This window comes from Bison bison, unplaced genomic scaffold (genome assembly GCF_000754665.1).
Source record: "Bison bison bison isolate TAMUID 2011002044 unplaced genomic scaffold, Bison_UMD1.0 scf7180017864034, whole genome shotgun sequence".
NCBI lineage: Eukaryota > Metazoa > Chordata > Mammalia > Artiodactyla > Bovidae > Bison > Bison bison.
In genome coordinates, this window is record NW_011494606.1 from 5,265,809 (window position 1) to 5,283,263 (window position 17,455).

At 43.4% G+C, this 17,455-nt stretch overlaps 1 long non-coding RNA gene across 1 annotated transcript in view; it reads right to left on the reverse strand.

Annotated features, from left to right (window-relative positions):
* Positions 1-17,455, reverse strand: part of LOC104984672 — a 63,210-nt gene that overhangs the window by 33,478 nt on the left and 12,277 nt on the right. Inside the window, exons 3-4 of the long non-coding RNA XR_824774.1 lie at positions 7,465-7,559; positions 6,693-6,918 (exon numbers count right to left, since the gene is read on the reverse strand). This is a non-coding gene — a long non-coding RNA (uncharacterized LOC104984672). The remainder of the gene's footprint in view (positions 1-6,692; positions 6,919-7,464; positions 7,560-17,455) is intronic.

The following is a 17,455-nucleotide window of genomic DNA, read 5'->3' on the forward strand; positions in this document are numbered from 1 at the left end:
GCATGCTCACTCAGTCGTGTCCGACTCTGAGACGCTGTGGACTGTAGCCCCCCAAGGCTCCTCTATCCATGAGATTTCCCAGCCAAGAACACTGGAGTGGGTTGCCATTTCCTCCTCCAGGGGATCTTCCTGACCCAGGGATCGAACTCACATCTCCAGCATCTTCTGAATTGGCAGGCAGATTCTTTACCACTGTGCCACCTGGGAACTCCAATATTTTTATTTATTTATTTGACTGCACCAGATCTTAATCGCAACACACGAGATGGAGTTCCCTGACCAGGGATTGAACCCCAGATCCCTGCACTGGAAGCACGGAGTCTTAGACACTGGACCACCAGGGAAGTCCCCATCTACCCCAGTGGTTCTCAAACAGGCACCTGTGGGATGAGCTGGACCCGGGGTCCTGTCTAAAACATCATATAGTGAGACTTTCCCAGGGCACAAGAAAATAATTCAAAGTAGGCATTTTACTACTGCCAGGTTTATAATAAATAGCTAATGAGAGCCTGCTGATGGCACAGGGAGCTCAGATCAGGGCTCTGTGGTGACCTGGACGGGTGGGATGGGGTGGTGGGAGGGAAGTCCAAGACGCAGGAGTGTATGTATACATACGGTCGATTCACTTCAATATACAACAGAAACTAACACAGCAGTGTAAGGCAACTATACTAATTTAAAAAGAGAGAAACGGTTTCTTGATTTTAAGTTCAATGTCTCTTTTAAAAAAGATATACTATCCTGCAGACATGATATATAGTTATATTTTCTTCCACAGATGTGCCTTTGTATTATGGAACTGAGCATGTAAAAATGTCCTATTAAGGATACCACGACCTTTATGATCCTCTAACCGGAGGGAAAACCTCAGTGCTGAAGCAATATTTTTATCTCAATTTTCCAGATGCGGGAAGAGAGGCAGAGAGATGCTAACAAACTTGCCTTAAGACTTCTGACTGATCTCTGCTCTTTCCGCCACTCCACTTACTACAAGTATGTGTAAACAAGGAGTGAACAGGGTCTGGGAAAGGAGTGGGGAATCGTGAGGATAATAATACTATGGGGCTGGGGCCAGGATGCTGAGCTCATAAAGAAGGCGTGTAAGTATTTAACAGGCTTCTCCTGGCTGCTCGGGGCACAGGCTCCTCTCTGCAGTACAGGCTGAGTTTCAGCAGGTCTGCTGGCAAGATGAGGGTGGGACTGGAGTGGTTTTACTATAATTTTGAAACTTTAATTAATCTCTCCATCCGAAACTTTATTATCTTTCTTTTCCTACCCCCTCAGGATTGAAGAATATCAAAGAGAAGAGGGGACTGAAACCTGAGCAGCACCCTTCAGGGCCCTCCTGGGTTCAAAAGCCCCCTCTGTGTCCCACTCCATGTTTGTAGAATTAGACTTTAGTCTCTTAGGCTTCCCTGAGTTCCAAAGAGCAGACTCAAGGAGTTAACTATTAGGACAACAGAATCACAGGCCCCCTAGTTCCTCCTGAAGGGATATAGACAACAATCTGATTCATATCTGTGTTCTATAGAAACTAAGACCCCCACCCAGGTGGAGGATGGTAACTTCATGCTGACCACAAGCCCTGGACCCTAGACTGGTTCGAACCAGTAGACTGTGATTCCCATAACCTCACCCCAGTGAATCAGAAGAAGGCCCACGTGCTGATCATGCATCCTAAGACCCCCACCCCTCACACCATCTTTAAAAACCCTAGCCTGAAAGCCATGGAGGAGTCTGGGTTTTCAGAGCATGAGCTGCCCATTCTCCTGGCTTGGCGCCTGGCAAATAAACCACTTCACTGCAAGCACCTGCGGTCAGAGTTCAGCTTTCCGCACCTCAGGCACGCAAGCCCCTGCTCAGTAACAACATGGCAGCTCTGTGGTCACTAACTGTGACCTCGGCAGGTGGCATCACCTGCCTGAGTCTTGGTCCTTCATCTGAAAAATGAGGACAAGGATACTTACCTCACAGGATGGCTGAAAGAATGAAAGGAGATGGTGCTACGCACTTGGTACACAAAGCCATCGCTCGCCTTCTCCCTCTTTCCGTCTAACATACAGATATACATATTTTTGGTGGCTCGGACGGTAAAGAATCTGCCTGTAATGTGAGAGACCCAGGTTGGATCCCTGGGTCAGGAAGATCCCCTGGAGAAGGGAATGGCAACCCACTACAGAATTCTTACCTGGGAAATCCCATGAACAGAGGAGCCTGGTGGGCTACAGTCCATGGGGTTGTAGGACACGATTGAGAGATTAACAATTTTAACAATTAACAATTTTAAATTAGGGTCAGGTGTGCCGCCTTGGGGTGGGTCACTGTGTTCCTGCGAGACCACCACAGATCCCCCAGGCCAAGTGCCATCCTCATGCCCTCACTAGAGGCCCTGAGTGCCCAGAAAGGCTCTCCCAGAGCCTCCCTCTGGGGTGCTGCAGTCCCAGCTCCAGTGCTCCCCTCGGTGCTTTTGCCACCCCACTCCCATTTGGGAAGCCTTCAGTTGCCTCCAGAGCCAGCTGTCCTTGTCCTCATCGCCTCTGAGAGGCCACAGGCGGCCCCTCCTCCCCTCTCTCCACAGCCTCAGACGGCTGCTTGAGCATCACCTCAGCCAGGTTCTGTGTACTCCAGGAAGCTACTGGAAGGAACAGCAGGGCTGTCTTAACCTTGGGCTCTGCCCCTAGAAATGAGACAACATCACTGTTTCCACCACAAACACGGGAGGGGAGAGGCAGCAGGGACTATTAATGTTTGTGATCCAGATAAAGACACAGATATGATGTTCTGTATAGACAGTGCCAGGCTCCCTTTCGGGTATCTGACGAGCTGTGTCCCCTACTATGACTGCCATCTCCTCCTCCCTTGCTCACGTCAGGGGACATTTCTATGGAGAAACCCCTTCCCACCCCACCCCCAGCCAAGCAAGGCTCCAAGTCCCTCACCCCAGCACTTCCAGAGGGGCAGCTGTTTCTTGCTCACCTCCTATCTCTGCACACTGGGTTGCGCTGTGAGAAGGGAGGAGCCACGTCTTTTGGCTACAGGTCAGTCAGTTCAGTTGCTCAGTCGTGTCTGACTCTTTGTAACCCCATGGTCCGCAGCATGCCAGGCCTCCCTGTCCATCACCAACTCCCAGAGCTTACTCAAACTCATGTCCATCGAGTTGGTGATGCCATCCAACCATCTCATCCTCTGTTATCCCCTTCTCCTGCCTTCAATCTTTCCCAGCATAAGGATCTTTTCAAATAAGTTAGTTCTTAGCATCGGGTGGCCAAAGTATTGGAGTTTCAGCGTCAGTATCAGTCCTTCCAATGAACACTCAGGACTTATCTCCTTTAGGATGGACTGGTTGGATCTCCTTGCAGTCCAAGGGACTGTCAAGAATCTTCTCCAACACCACAGTTCAGAAGCATCAATTCTTCAGCACTTAACTTTCTTTATGGTCCAACTCTCACATCCATACATGACCACTGGAAAAACCATAGCTTTGACTAGAGGCTACAGGTAACAGAATCCAACTAAAGCTACTTAATCAGGAAATGGAATCTGCTGGAAGGCCATGAACACAGTTTAAGAGGGGCCCACAGAGCTGCAGCTGGCCTTAGGATGGGCTGCAACCAGACACGGCTCCCCCACTGGGCTTCCCCTTCATCTTTCAGCCCTGCTTCCTTCTCCTCTCTCTGAAGGATTTTATAATGAAAGTTTATTCTCACCCCCCTAACATGAGAGATCTACTGTTTCCAAAGTGAGAAACTGACAGTCCACTGTGCACAGTTTAAAAGTAAGTGGTCAAGTGGATAGGAATCTGCCTGCCAATGCAGGGAACATGGGTTCAGTCCCTGGTCTTAGAAAATCCCACATGCCTTGGAGCAACTAGCCTGTGTTGCTAGTTGCCACAACTACTGAGCCCATGGGCCTAGAGCCTGTGCTCTGCAAAAAAGAAGCCACTCCAATGAGAAGCCTGTGCACTGCAACCAGAGAAAGCTCAAGCAAAGGAGCAATGAAGACCCAGCACAGCCAAAAACAAATAAATAATTTTTTAAAGTGATATTTTTAAAAAGGTGGTCAAAAGCTGCTAAGATAACCACAGGTCCTCCCATTAAGTCCTTCCCCAGGCAGAGGTTATAAAAGTGTAGGAGTCCTTACCAGCATAATGAGAAATGCTAACAGTTACCACTGATGGCGCACTTATCACGGGCCAGGCCACCATGCTTAACACTGTATGTGGATAATCCCCTCAAACCTTATAGCAGATATCTGTGCATGCGTGGGTGCTAAGTAGCTTCAGTCGTGTCCGACTCTTTGCAACCCCATGGACTGTAGCCCACCAGGCTCTTCTGTCCATGGGATTCTCCAGGCAAGAATACTGGAGTGGGTTACCATTTCCTGCTCCAGGGGATCTTCCCAACCCAGGGATCAAACCGGAGTCCCTTATGTCTCCTACATTAGCAGGTCAGTTCTTTACCACTAGCACCCCCTGGGAAACCCCACCAGATATCTGAGAGAGGCTCTACTTTTATCTCCATTTTACAGATGAGAAAAATTGAGGATTAATAACTCCCTGGTAAGTTTCAGGCTCTGAAGCCCTGAGATGCGCTGTGTCATGTCAGCCTGTGGGTGTGGTGCACAGTATTTCTATGTGTGTTACGCACTTAGAATCAATCCATCTGCCAGTGTTGACAGGTGTGCACATACATATGTGCCCTCAGGGGTGCTATGCACACACGCACATGTGTGGCCAGCGCACACCTGCAGTGGGAGACTGTGGAGGGAAGCACCCCCACTGGGTTTGGCTGGTTCGCACTCCAAGAAGTGCTGGTGAAACTTCACTCACCCACCACTCTTTGGTGACCATTTTTCTTAATGAAAAATTCAGCAAATACGAATGACTGTCAAGCTCCGGGGAGGTCTGCATGCTTGGCGGCTTTAGCAGATGAAGCCCCAGGGAGACAAGCAGGCTCACGGCATTCATTGATCCCACCCTTATCAGGGGGCTCCTGGAAGCCACCATTCAGGGAAAAATATGAGGCTTCGAAAGACACAGGAGACCTCAGCAGCTGCCTTCCCTTGGCCTTTCCCTCCCACTAAGCAGGCTCCCCAACCCTTGTCTCCAGCCCCCCTCTTCCATGCTACCGCCAGAACTACCTTCAGAAAATGTATTTCATCCCCATCATGGGCCCACTCCACAAACCTCCATAGTTCCCTATCACCCTGAACATAAAACTCATCTGCAAACCCAGCTTTCCTCCACCACCTGGCCTCAACCAGCTTTTCCAGAAAACCCTTCCAGGTAGGTGCCATGGCCAGTACCAGGTTGAGGGGCAAGATGTCCAGAGCACAAAATTTATGGAGGCCCTCACTCTTGGGGTCCAGCTCATCCCTCTCGCTGGCCATCCTCGGCCACCCCAGCACAGGAGCAGGCACACCCACGGGCTGCTCAGGCTGAACTAACGGTACGACAGGAAAATCCAGCAAAGCCTTGCAGTGCCAGCTCAGTGCAGGGCTTCCCTGGGCATCCTGTCACCTGGCCTCAGAGAAGCCCCACTGTGAAAGCAGGTACCTCCCTGCCCTGAGTCTGAGGCGCTAAAGCCACAGGACCAGTGCACAACAAACAACAAGCTTTAAGATTCCCTGGGGTGAGGACCTACCATGGGGAAGCTGCTGGAGGCCTGTCACCTTGTTAACACTCGCGATGATCCAGGGCAGGTGGTGCTGCCCTCCATCCTCTTTGCTCATGGATCACGGATTTGCCAAAGCTCCTGCTCAATGAAATGTACTTTGTAGTGTGGAGAAAAGGGACCGCTCCCGCACTGTTGGTGGGAATGTAAATTGATACAGCTACAACGGAAAACAGTATGGCGATTCCTTAAAAAACTAGGAATAAAAGCACCATATGACCCAGCAACCACACTCCTAGGCATATATGCTGAGGAAACCAAAATTGAAAAGACAAATGTATCCCATTATTCATTGCAGCACTATTTACAATAGCTAGAACATGGAAGCAACCTAGATCTCCATCAACAGATGAATGGATAAAGAAGCTGTGGTACATATACACAATGGAATATTACGCAGCCATAAGAAAGGAACACGTATGAGTCAATTCTAATGAGGTGGATGAACCTAGAGCCTATTATACAGAGTGAAGTGAGTCAGAAAGAGAAAGATAAATATCGTATACTAGTGCACATACATGGTACTGAAGAATTCATTTGCAGGACCTACTCCAGTGTTCTTGCCTGGAGAATCCCAGGGATGGCAGAGCCTGGTGGGCTGCCATCTATGGGGTCGCACAGAGTCAGACATGACTGAAGTGACTTAGCAGCAGCAGCAGTGGAGAAACAGACATAGAGAATAGACACAGGGAGAGAGGAGGAGAGGGTGAGATGTGTGGAGAGGCTAACGTGGAAACTTACATTCCCATATGTAAAATAGATAGCCAACAGGAATTTGCTGTATGTCTCAAGAAACTCAAGCAAGGGCTGTGTATCAACCTAGAGGGGTGGGATGGGGAGGGAGATGTGAGGGAGGTTCAAAAGGGAGGCAATATATGTATACCTATGGCTGATTCATGTTGAGGTTTGACAGAAAAAAAAAACAAAATTCTATAAGCAATTATCCCTCAATTAAAAAATAAATATTTACAAATAAAAGAGGGGGGAAAAAAGAAATGTATAACCCCCATCAATGCTTACCACGCCTTCAGGGTCGCTGGTGGACATTCGAAGAGTGGCCCCACGTGCAAATTCCCAGCTGAAGTCCAGCAAGCCGACCGATGCTCCACCCTCCTGTTTCAGCTCACACTGTTAACATGTCCTTTCCGTGATCCATCTAGTGCAGGGCTCTTCACAATTCTGTGCTTTTTGTGAGTGATTTTGCTCTTTCAAATGGCCCCAAACATCGTGCTGAAGTGCTCTCTAACTGCAAGAAAGTTGTGATGTGCATTACAGAGAAAACAGGTGTGTTAGAGCAGTTGCGTCCATTTTGAATGAACAATATATATCAAGCAATGTATCTGAGCAGAAATACACATAAAACCAGGTTAAGTTTGATCAACTGAAAAAAATGTGATCAGAGGCTCACAAAAGGCTTCCCAGGTGACTCAGTGGTAAAGAATCCATCTCCCAGTGCAGGAGATACAGGTTCAATCCCTGGGGCAGGAAGATCCCCTGGAGAAGGGAACGGCAACCTGCTCCAGTATTTTTGTCTGGAAAATCTCATGGACAGAGGAGCCCGGCAGTCTACAGTCCATAGGGTTGCAAAGAGTCAGATACAACTAAGCGACTGAGCATGCGCACACGCACACACACACACACACACACACACACACACACACACACACACACACGCTAATTCAGTGTTCCAAGCTACTTTACAGAACATGACTACCCTGAATAACAAGAATCAGCTGTGTTTTCACTCTTTGCTGGTAAAGAAACTAGGGCCTAGACAAGCTAAGTCACTCACCTGGGCTTGCACAGCCAGTGAGTTGCAGCTCACTCTGAGAGGAGTCAGAAACAAGCCCTCTGCTCTTTTATGAGGTGGAGGTAAATGCTGGTGACCTGGGACATAAGTGAGGGAGCAAACGCAGATTTGTCATTAAATGGTATTAGCTAGTTTCTTTCAATCTTTATGACTGGATATAAGTGAAAGCCTGGGCTTGGTGTGCATCAGTCCTCAACACCTCTCAAATTCTCCTGATAAACCACCGTTTTTAACACAGAGAGAGCAGCCATCAGGTCCAGAGCCTCCAGCAGGTAGAATGGTCTAGCTGGAAGTGGGTAACAATTATTTTTATACTGGCTTTCAAATAAAATTCTTGCCATAAATACTGGGTCATTATAATAGTTTTAACACTCTACAAAGGGATAGAAAGTTTCTTTTCAGATAGATTTCACTAAGTAAAATTTAAATATTTAAGGAGTGTAAATATTTAAAGAAAAATGTTAACAATTGTAAGGAAAACTCCAGAGGTGGCATGTAGTGGTATGTGGATGAGTCAAAAATCAGGAAGGTGATTTGTGAATGACTGATGTTCTGGGGGGGCTGGCAAAATTCTGTTTCCTGATCTGGATGCTGACTATAAAAGGTTTATTAAAACATTTAATGGTTTATACCACAGTGGCTTACCACTAACAAACTACTTATTCTATAGTTCTGGAGGTCAGAAGTCCACGATGGGTTGGTAGGGCTCTGTCCTTTGAAGAATGCTACAAGAGAATCTGCTTCCTTGTCCTTCCCATTTTCCAGAATGGAAATGCCTGCCCTCTTTGGCTTGCAGCCTCTTCCTCCATCTCCAAAGCCAATCGAAAAACCTCTCTCCTGTCTCCTTCTTTCCTCTGTAAGGACCCTGTGGCTATGTTAGGTCCATTTGGGTAACGCAGGACCACCTTCCCATCTCAAGATCCCTAACCACATATCCAGAGTCCCTTTCTGCCAGGTAAGTAAGGTACTCACAGGTTCTGCAGTGGGGATGTGAACATCGTTGGGGGCCATTATTCTTCCTACCACACGTGGAAGGACGTTTAGGGAGGAGGGATGTGCACGTGTGGGTGTGTGCAGAGTCTGTGGAGCTGGGCACTTGGTAACTAAGGCTCCTCCATGCACACAGCATTCCAGCACAGTCAAGTGTGCAGCTGCCATCTGCCACTGTCCCCTTAAAGCCTCCCTCTGCAGCCTAGCTGCAGCCAGCAAAGTCACCTTTCCCTCCCAGCTGAGACCAGGGAAGACTGGAGGGTTGGGGAGCCCCATGCTGGGGAGCTGGGCAGTGGATGGCCCAGGTGGGAGGGTGGCCCCAGCCCACCCTCAGCGGTCACTCTGTTCAATTGTTCCTTGAAGGGTTCCTGCAGCAAACCCACGGCAGGTTCATTGTCTGAATTCACGGGGAATCATTCAGTCACAATTCTGGATACCACAAGTCTCCCCCATCCTAGTTTAGCTGGGTTTGGGGTTTTACAAAGTGCTGATCCATCTGCCCTCCTGATCGCATCATGTACTTTCAAAACTGGGATTCCCTGGGACTTCCCTGATGGTCCAGTGGTTAAGAACTGTAAAAGAGAAGTTGTTAACACACTTCATGGCCTCTTTTCTCTATAAATTACAATATTCTTAATAAGAATATAGTTGGTTGTTTTTTTTTTTTTTTCCTGCAGAGGTACCTGATAAGCTTAGAGAAGATTCTGCTAAATGGAGGATATTTTCAATTCTAATTTATTTAGGTGGGAATGATTAACTATTTCAGCCCCAACATTTTCACAGATAGTGTATTTCCATTTAGAATACATTTAACAAATGTTATGCAAAGATAAAACTCTCATATAAGTTGACTTTATAATTCTTTTTAATATTTTGCCAGTTATAAATGCTGCAAAACCATAAACTTCTGTCTTCTCTTCAATCCAAGTACAAAATATAAATTTTCTCAATTTAAGTAGGAAATCCATCAAAAGAGTCTTCCCACAAATGAAGGCATTCTAAAGAAAAATTTGAGAATCTCTAAATTAAATCTTGGCCACCATTCATGCTCTAGTTACTTAATTTGTTCAGCAACTCCCTTGCTTTTGAGAGATATGTGAAAATGTTTTCCAGTGTGAAATAACTGAAATTTGATGAAAGCTTTGCTTACAGTACCTTAAATTTGATAAAAGTTAAAGTTTATTTTGGCAGGCTTGTTGAACACTCTGACTAAAGGTTTTCAATTGCTTTTGAACAAAATTTAGAGGATTCATTTACAAAATGTTCAATTCCATTGTAAACACTTAAAATGATTTACAAAGTAATTCTTCAAAGGCTCAAACAGTTGAAAAATTTGACTGATGACAGGCAGCAAATGAGAAAACACACTGCTTTGCAAGGCTCTGCCTAGTAATGCGGGAACCTGAGGCAGAAAGAAAATCGATAATACAGATCCTATCTGTAAAATTTGGATATTTTACTTATCATGGTTTTTGCATTAATTTTTATTTTTAAAATACATGTAGAAAGTGCTATTTGTCTCGATTATTGAGTTTTTTGCTACCCCTTAAACTTTGTTCTGTGCTTCAGTCACTTCAGTCGTGTCCAACTCTTTGTTGGTAACCCTGTGGACCGTAACCCGCCAGGCTCCTCTGTCCATGGGATTCTCCAGGCAAGAATACTGGAGTGGGTTGCCATGCCCTCCTCCTGGGGATCTTCCCAACCCAGGGGTTGACGCCGCCTCTCTTATGTCTCTTATGCACTGGAAGGCAGGTTCTTCACCGCTAGAGGCACCTGGGAAGCCCCCCTTAAACTTTGTACCTCTCCTTTCCTAGTCCTGGCCCTGTGATCAGATTGAAATACGTCTTATATTAAATACCCATGCCAAAAAAGTATTGTAGTGTAATTACTCTTTATGTATGCATATGTACATACAAATGACTACAGTTTCCACTTCAATTGATATTCCATCACAGCTTGTTTTATCCCAAGTTTCAATTATATTTGTACCACACCGATTCCAAGTTCATTTCTGCTCCATGAATTTCCTAATTGGATATGAATATTGTTTTTACCATGCTGCTGTGTTCTACTAAAATTTATATTCATCCTTGCAAGCACAAAGAATTCTGTCTTTGATGCTGAACTTTTTAAATGAATGTGCAAGAATATTAACAACAATGTCAGATGTTTCACGCTCCCCAGAACGAACTCTCAAAAGCTCAACTTTGATTCTATTATTGAAATCTACTGAATTTCTATAGGAAGTGCTTGAGGACCTTGATTTAAAACAACTGAGGGCTGGTATGTTTGTTGCAAGCAGCTGAGGCCCTCCAGCTCTAAAGGAGAGGGTTGGTGGTGGGGATGACCGTACCAGGAGCCAGGAGGGAAGTTCATGAAGATCTGAGTTGGAGTGCCATGGTCCAAACTGCTGAGAGACCACAGGAATCCAGGACAAGACCTGGCCCCCAGTGCTCCAGTGTCTACGTCTTTGTTCTGCTCCCACCTGCAAGTTCTTTCCATACAGTTGGGCCAGGGAATCTGAATGGCTAGACAATTTTTTGAGCAAGACATGAATGGTTGACCCTCCTGTGAACTGGCTGCTCCTGGGTTAGGTGCCAAGCTTGAGTCCAATCAGCTGAGACCAGGGCAAAGGGTGGCACAAGGTAACCCAGGACAGAATGAGGTTACCTGGGGGCACGGGACATTTTCCTTAGGAGGGGTTGTGACGATGGACTTAGTGGGCACGGACTGGGGGCCCTGGCCCAGCCAGCACTTACTGCCGCGAGACCTCAGTGACTCCTCCTCCAGGCAGCTCTTTCTTCTCTCCCCTGATTGCCCATCTGACATTCATGCCCTCAGCTCTGTTACTGGAAGCTGCTCTCCATGTCCATTCAGCCAGATATCTTAAAAAATGTCCTTCCTAGTGATCGCTCTTACCTACCCTGAGACAGACAACATTCCCAAAAGTACCCAGAGGAAGCTGCCAGCCTCTGCCTATGTGGTCTTGGAACCCCCTCAGGATCCTAACAGTGAAAATTAATGAAGTCCTTGTGGAGCATTTCCCAGCCTCCCTTGCACCCTTGCCATGGGGACCCGTGTGACACAGTCAGTGCCATGTGAGGGCAGATGTTGCACAAGACTTCCAGGAAAGTCCCTTAAAGGGGGCAGTCTCAACACAGATCCTGCAAGTATTTTGTAAGATTTATACCTAATTATTTCATTTTGGGGGTACTGTTGTAAGTACAGTTTTTTGTTTTTTGGTTTTTTGTAAGTACAGTTTTTTAAATGTCAGTTTCCAATTGTTCACTGCTGGTATGTAAAAATATGATTGATTTTTTGTGGGCTGATCTTGTATCCTGCAGCATTGCTAAAATCTCTTACAAGCACTAGATGTTTTTGTAGATTCCTTGGGATTTTCTGCATAGAAATGTCATCTGCCAATATAATAGTTTTATTTCTTCCTTTCCAACCTGTCTGCCTTCTGTTTTCTTGTTTTGACTTAAGGTACTGACTAGGTGTTTCAGGACAAGGTTAAATAGGAATGATGAGAACGAATATTCTTGTCTTGCTCCTGAAGCATTCAGTCTTTACCACTGGGTATGATACAGGTTGTTTTGTGTATGCCCTTTATCAGTTTAAGGAAGTCCCCCGTTCCTAGTTTATGAGAGCTTTTGTGGATGTTATAAAAGTACTTTATGGATGCTCGTGACTGGATGTTGAATTTAATTTAATGTTTTTTCTGAATGATAGGCTCATGTGGTTCTTCATCTTTGGACTGTTAACATAGTAAATTACATTGATTGATCTTCAATGCCTTGCATTCCTGAGATAAGACCCACTTATTTTTTACATATTGCTGGATTCAATTAGGAAACATTTTGTCGAGGATTTCTGTATCTATGTTGAGGGATACTGACCTGTAGTTTTCTTTTTCTTGTATTGTCTTTGTCTGGTTTTGGCATCAAAATAAAGTTAGTCTCAAAAATTGAGTTGGGGGCTTCCCTGGTGGCTCAGTGGTAAAGCATCTGCCTGCCAGTGCAGGAAACATGGGTTCAATCCTTGGTCTGGGAAGATCCCATATGCCACGGGCAACTAAGCTCATACTGCGCAACTACTGAGCCTGTGCTCGAGAGCTCTGAAGCCGCAGCTACTGAAGCCTGTGTGCTCTGGAGCCTGTCTCTGCAAGAGAAGCCACTGCAATTAGCAGCCCGTACACTGTAACCAGAGAGTAGCCCGTGCCCTTTGCAGTTAGAGAAAATGTTGTGCAGCAGTGAAGATTCAGCACAGCCAAAAATTAGTGAATTACTAATAATAAAGAACATAGCATATTGGTTGTTTAAAAAATGAGTTGGGAAGTATTCCCCTTTCATATGTTTTCTGGAAGATAGCATATGTGGAAAGATCAGTTTAATGTCTTCTTTAAACACTTGGTAGAATTTGCCAGTGAAATCTGGTTCTGGAGTTTATTTTTCAGATGGCATTCAACTATAAATTCAGTTTCTTTAATAAATATAGGACTATTCATGTTACCTCTTTCTTCTTGGATGAGTTTTTTGTAGTGTGTGACTTTCAAGGATTTCACTCATTTCATCTAAGTTGTCTATTCTGTAGAGTTGTTTGTATTATTATTTCCTTATTACCATTTTAATGCAAGTGAGGTCTATTGTGATAATTCATCTTTCATTCCTGATACTGGTAATATATGTTTTCCTAGTCGGTCGACCTAAAGTTTGATCAATTTTATTCAGTTTTTCAAAGAGCAAGTTTTTGTTACACTGATCTTTCTCTATTGTTCTGTTCACCATTTCACTAAATTCTGCTCTTCATTATTTCCTTCCTTCTGCTTGCTTTAGGTTTATATTTCTCTTATTTTAGTTTCTGAAGGTGAACGCTTAGATATTTGAGATTTTAAAAAATATAATCATTTAATACTATCAATTTTCCTCTAAGCAATGCTTAAACTGCATTTCACAAATTTTGGTATGTTTTATTTTCATTCAGCTCAGAAAATTTTCTAATTTCCCACGAGACTTTCTTTTTGACCCACGAGTTATTTAAAAGTGTGTTAAGTTCCAAGTTTTAGAGATTTTCCAGTTATTGTTCTGCTATAAATTTCTAGTTTAATTTCATTTTAATCAAATAACATACTTGGTATGATTTCAATATCCATTTGTTAAGACTTGTTTTATGACCCAAGATACAGTCTTTCTTAGTGGAGATTCTTTGCACACTTGGAAAGACTATTTTCAGCTGGATTTTGATGGAATGGTCTATAAACCTCAATTAAATCCAGCTGATTTATGGCTCAGTTCTTCTATATCCTTGCCATTTTCTATTTATCTGCTCTATTAATTACTGAGAGAGGAAAGCTGAAGTTTCCAAATTTCCATTTGGAGTTTCCATTTCTCCTTTCAGCTTGATCAATTTTTCCTTCATGCATTTTGGAGTCCTGTTATCATATGCATGCACATTTAGGATTTCTGTGTCCTCCTGGTGAACTGGCCTCTTTATTGTCATGTAATGTGTCTCTTTATCCCTAGTAATTTGCTTTGCTTTGAAGCCCATTTTGATATTAATATAGCCACTCCAGCTTTCTTTTGATTGGTGTTTCCATGGTATATCTCAATATTTTTAAGAGCTTTATTGAAATATATTTCACATATCATATAGTTACCCATTTAAAGAATATTGTTCAGTGGTTTTTAGTACACATATTTCAATCTTTTAACCCATCTATATCATAATTATATACAGCATATTGTATCTTTTTAAATCCATTTTGATCATTTCACTAATTGGTATGTTTAGTCCATTTCGATTTAATGGTATTATTGATATGTTTGGACCTAGTTCTGTTGTTTAATTATTTTATTTTTTGTTCGCTCTGTTTTTGTGTTCATCTGTCTCCCCTTTCCTTCTTTCCTTGGTTAAACTGTTTTTTGTATTTCATTTTAGTTTATTTCTTGTATTTTTACTGTATTCTTAGATAAATTTTTTTGTGATTGCAATATACATACTTAACTTTTTATTGTCTACTTAGAAGACAATAGGAAGAAATACTTTATTTACCACCTTAAATCGAATGTAGAAATCTCACCACCATAGAAGTCTCTTTACCCTCCTTCCTTTATAACTCATATAATAGATCTACACTGAAAACTTCCACTACCAATGCCATAGTTTTTGCTTTCAACTGTCAATCATATTTCAGATAACTCAAGAGAAAGTGAACAGTCTATTTACCCCGATAGTTCTCATTTCTGCCATTCATCCTTCACTCCTGATGCTCCAGGTTTCCCTGTGGCATCACCTCCCCTTCCACCTGAAGAACTGCCTTTAGTGTCTATTTCAGAACAGGTGTGATGGCAACAAAGACTCAATTTTTCTTCATCTCAGGATATTTTTATGTTCATTCCTAAAGGATGTTTTCACTGGATAAGCTGGGTTAGTGGTTCATCTCTTTCAGCACTTCAAAAATGATACAAATGGACTTATTTACAAAACTGAAATAGACTCACAGACATAGAAAACAAATTTATGGCTACCAAAGGGGATAGCGGGGTAGGGGGAAAGAGATACATTAGGAGTCTGGGATTAACATATACACACTACAATATATAAAATAGGTAAACAGCAAGGACCTACTGTACAGCACAGGGAACTATACTTAATATCTTATGATAACCTATTACGGAAAAGTATCTGAAAAATAATATACACACACGTACAACTGAATCGCTTTGCTACACACTTGAAAGTACTACACTGTAAATTAACTATGCCTCAATTTTTAAAAACAGTTGTTTTACTTCCTTTTTGTCCATACGGTTTCTGATAAGATATCAACAGTCAAATAAATGGGCTGCTATAGATAATGTGCTTTTCTCTCTAATTTCAAGACATTTTTCTTTGTTTTTAAAGAACTTTGATTCTCATATATCTAGGAGGTGATTTCTTTGAGTTTACCCTGTTTGAGATTTGTTGAGTTTCTTAAACCTAAACATTTGCAAAATATTCAGCAAGTATTTTTCAATTATTACTTCCTGAACTGCACTCTTTCTCCACTCTTTCTAGGACTGAAAAATGACATGAATGTTTGACTTTTTGGTATTGTTCCATAGGTTCTTGTGGTCCATGCATCTTGGAGAAGACTCTTGAGAGTCCCTTGGACTGCAAGGAGATCAAACCAGTCCATCCTAAAGGAAATCAGGGCTGAATATTCATTGGAAGGACTGATGCTGAAGCTCCAATACTTGGCCTCCTGATGAGCAGAACTGACTCAATGGGAAAGACACTGATGCGGGGAAAGACAAAAGGCAGGAGGAGAAGGGGACAACAGAGGATGAGATGATTGGATGGCATCACGGACTCGATGGACGTGAGTTTGAATGAACTCCGGGAGTTGGTGATGGACAGGGAGGCCAGACATGCTGCAGTCCATGGGGTCGCAACGAGTCGGACACAACTGAGCGACTGAACTGAACTGAACATAGGTTCCTGAGACTCTGTTCAATTTTTTCAATCTTTTTTCTCGTTGTTCAGATTGAACAATTTCTATTGATATATCTTCAAGATCACTAACTTTTCTGTCATCTCTATTCTGCTGCTATTGAGCCCATCTAGTTATTTTATTTTTTAAAGTTTACTGAAGTATAGTTGACTTATAATGTTAATTCATGGAGAAGGAAATGGCAACCCTCTCCAGTACTCTTGCCTGGAGAATCCCTTGGACAGAGGAGCCTGGTGAGCTACAGTCCATGGGGTCGCAAGAGTCGGATACGACTGAGCAACTGACACACACACACAATTGAGATCCTTGATGGTGCAAGGGCATACTTTCTCTACTCTTCCATCTCCTGCAGGAAGCAGGATGGGGCAGGCAGCACCTGGGAGGCAGGGTGACTCCCCCACTCCCATCCCTTCTGGAAGTCTAGGGGCCTCAATGCCTGCAACAGCTGGCCTTGGGCAAATAAAAGACTAAGTTGTTTAAAAAAAAAAAAAATGTTAATTCATGCTGTATAGCAAAGTGACCTAGTTATACATATATTTTTTTCGTATTCTTTTCCATTATGGTTTATCACAGGATATTGAATACACTTTCCAGTGCTGTAGAGCAAGACCTTGTTGCTTATCTATATGTAACAGTTTGAATCTGCTAACCCCAAATCCCATTCTTACCCTCTCCTCTCTCCCTCCCCCTCGGCAACTACAAGCCTGTGAGTCAGCTTCTGTTTTGTAGCTATGTTCGTTTGTGTCGTATTTTAGATTTCATGTATAAGTGATAGCACAATGGTATTTCTCTTTCTCTTTCTCACTTACTTCACTTAGGATGATAATCTTTAGGCCCATCCATCCAGTTATTTAAAATTTTTGGTCATTGAATTTTTCAGTCCTGTAATTTCCATTTGGCTCCTCTTCGTATCTTCTATTTTTTTGTTGAGACGGTCTATCTTTTCACTCAAGAGTGCTCGCCCTTCCTTCTGTAATTTTTATTATTTTTGGTTGTGCCCAGTTTTCATTGCTGCATGTGGGCTTTCTCTATTTGTAGTGAGCAGGGGCCACTCCTCATTGCGAAACACAGGCTCTAGGAGCCCGGGCTTCAATTGTTGCAGCACCGGGGCTCAGCAGTTGCTGCACACAGGCCCAGCTGCTCTACGGGCTTGTGGTATCTTTCCAGACCAGGGATCGAACCTGTGTCCCCTGCATTGGCCGGCAGATTCATATCCACTGTACCACCAAGGACGTCCCCCTTACTTCTTATAGTAGATACTTTAAAGTCTTTGTGTGATAATTTCAACATCTGTCTTTTCTCAGGGTTCATATTTATTGATTGCCTTTTAACTGAGAATTGAAATTTTTCTCATTCTATATATCCTAAGTCATTTTAGATTGTATTCTGGACATTTTACATATCATGTTATGTGACTCTGGGTTTTGTTTATTAAGGAGAACGTTGATACACATATACATATATATGTATGTGTATATATATTATATAAAA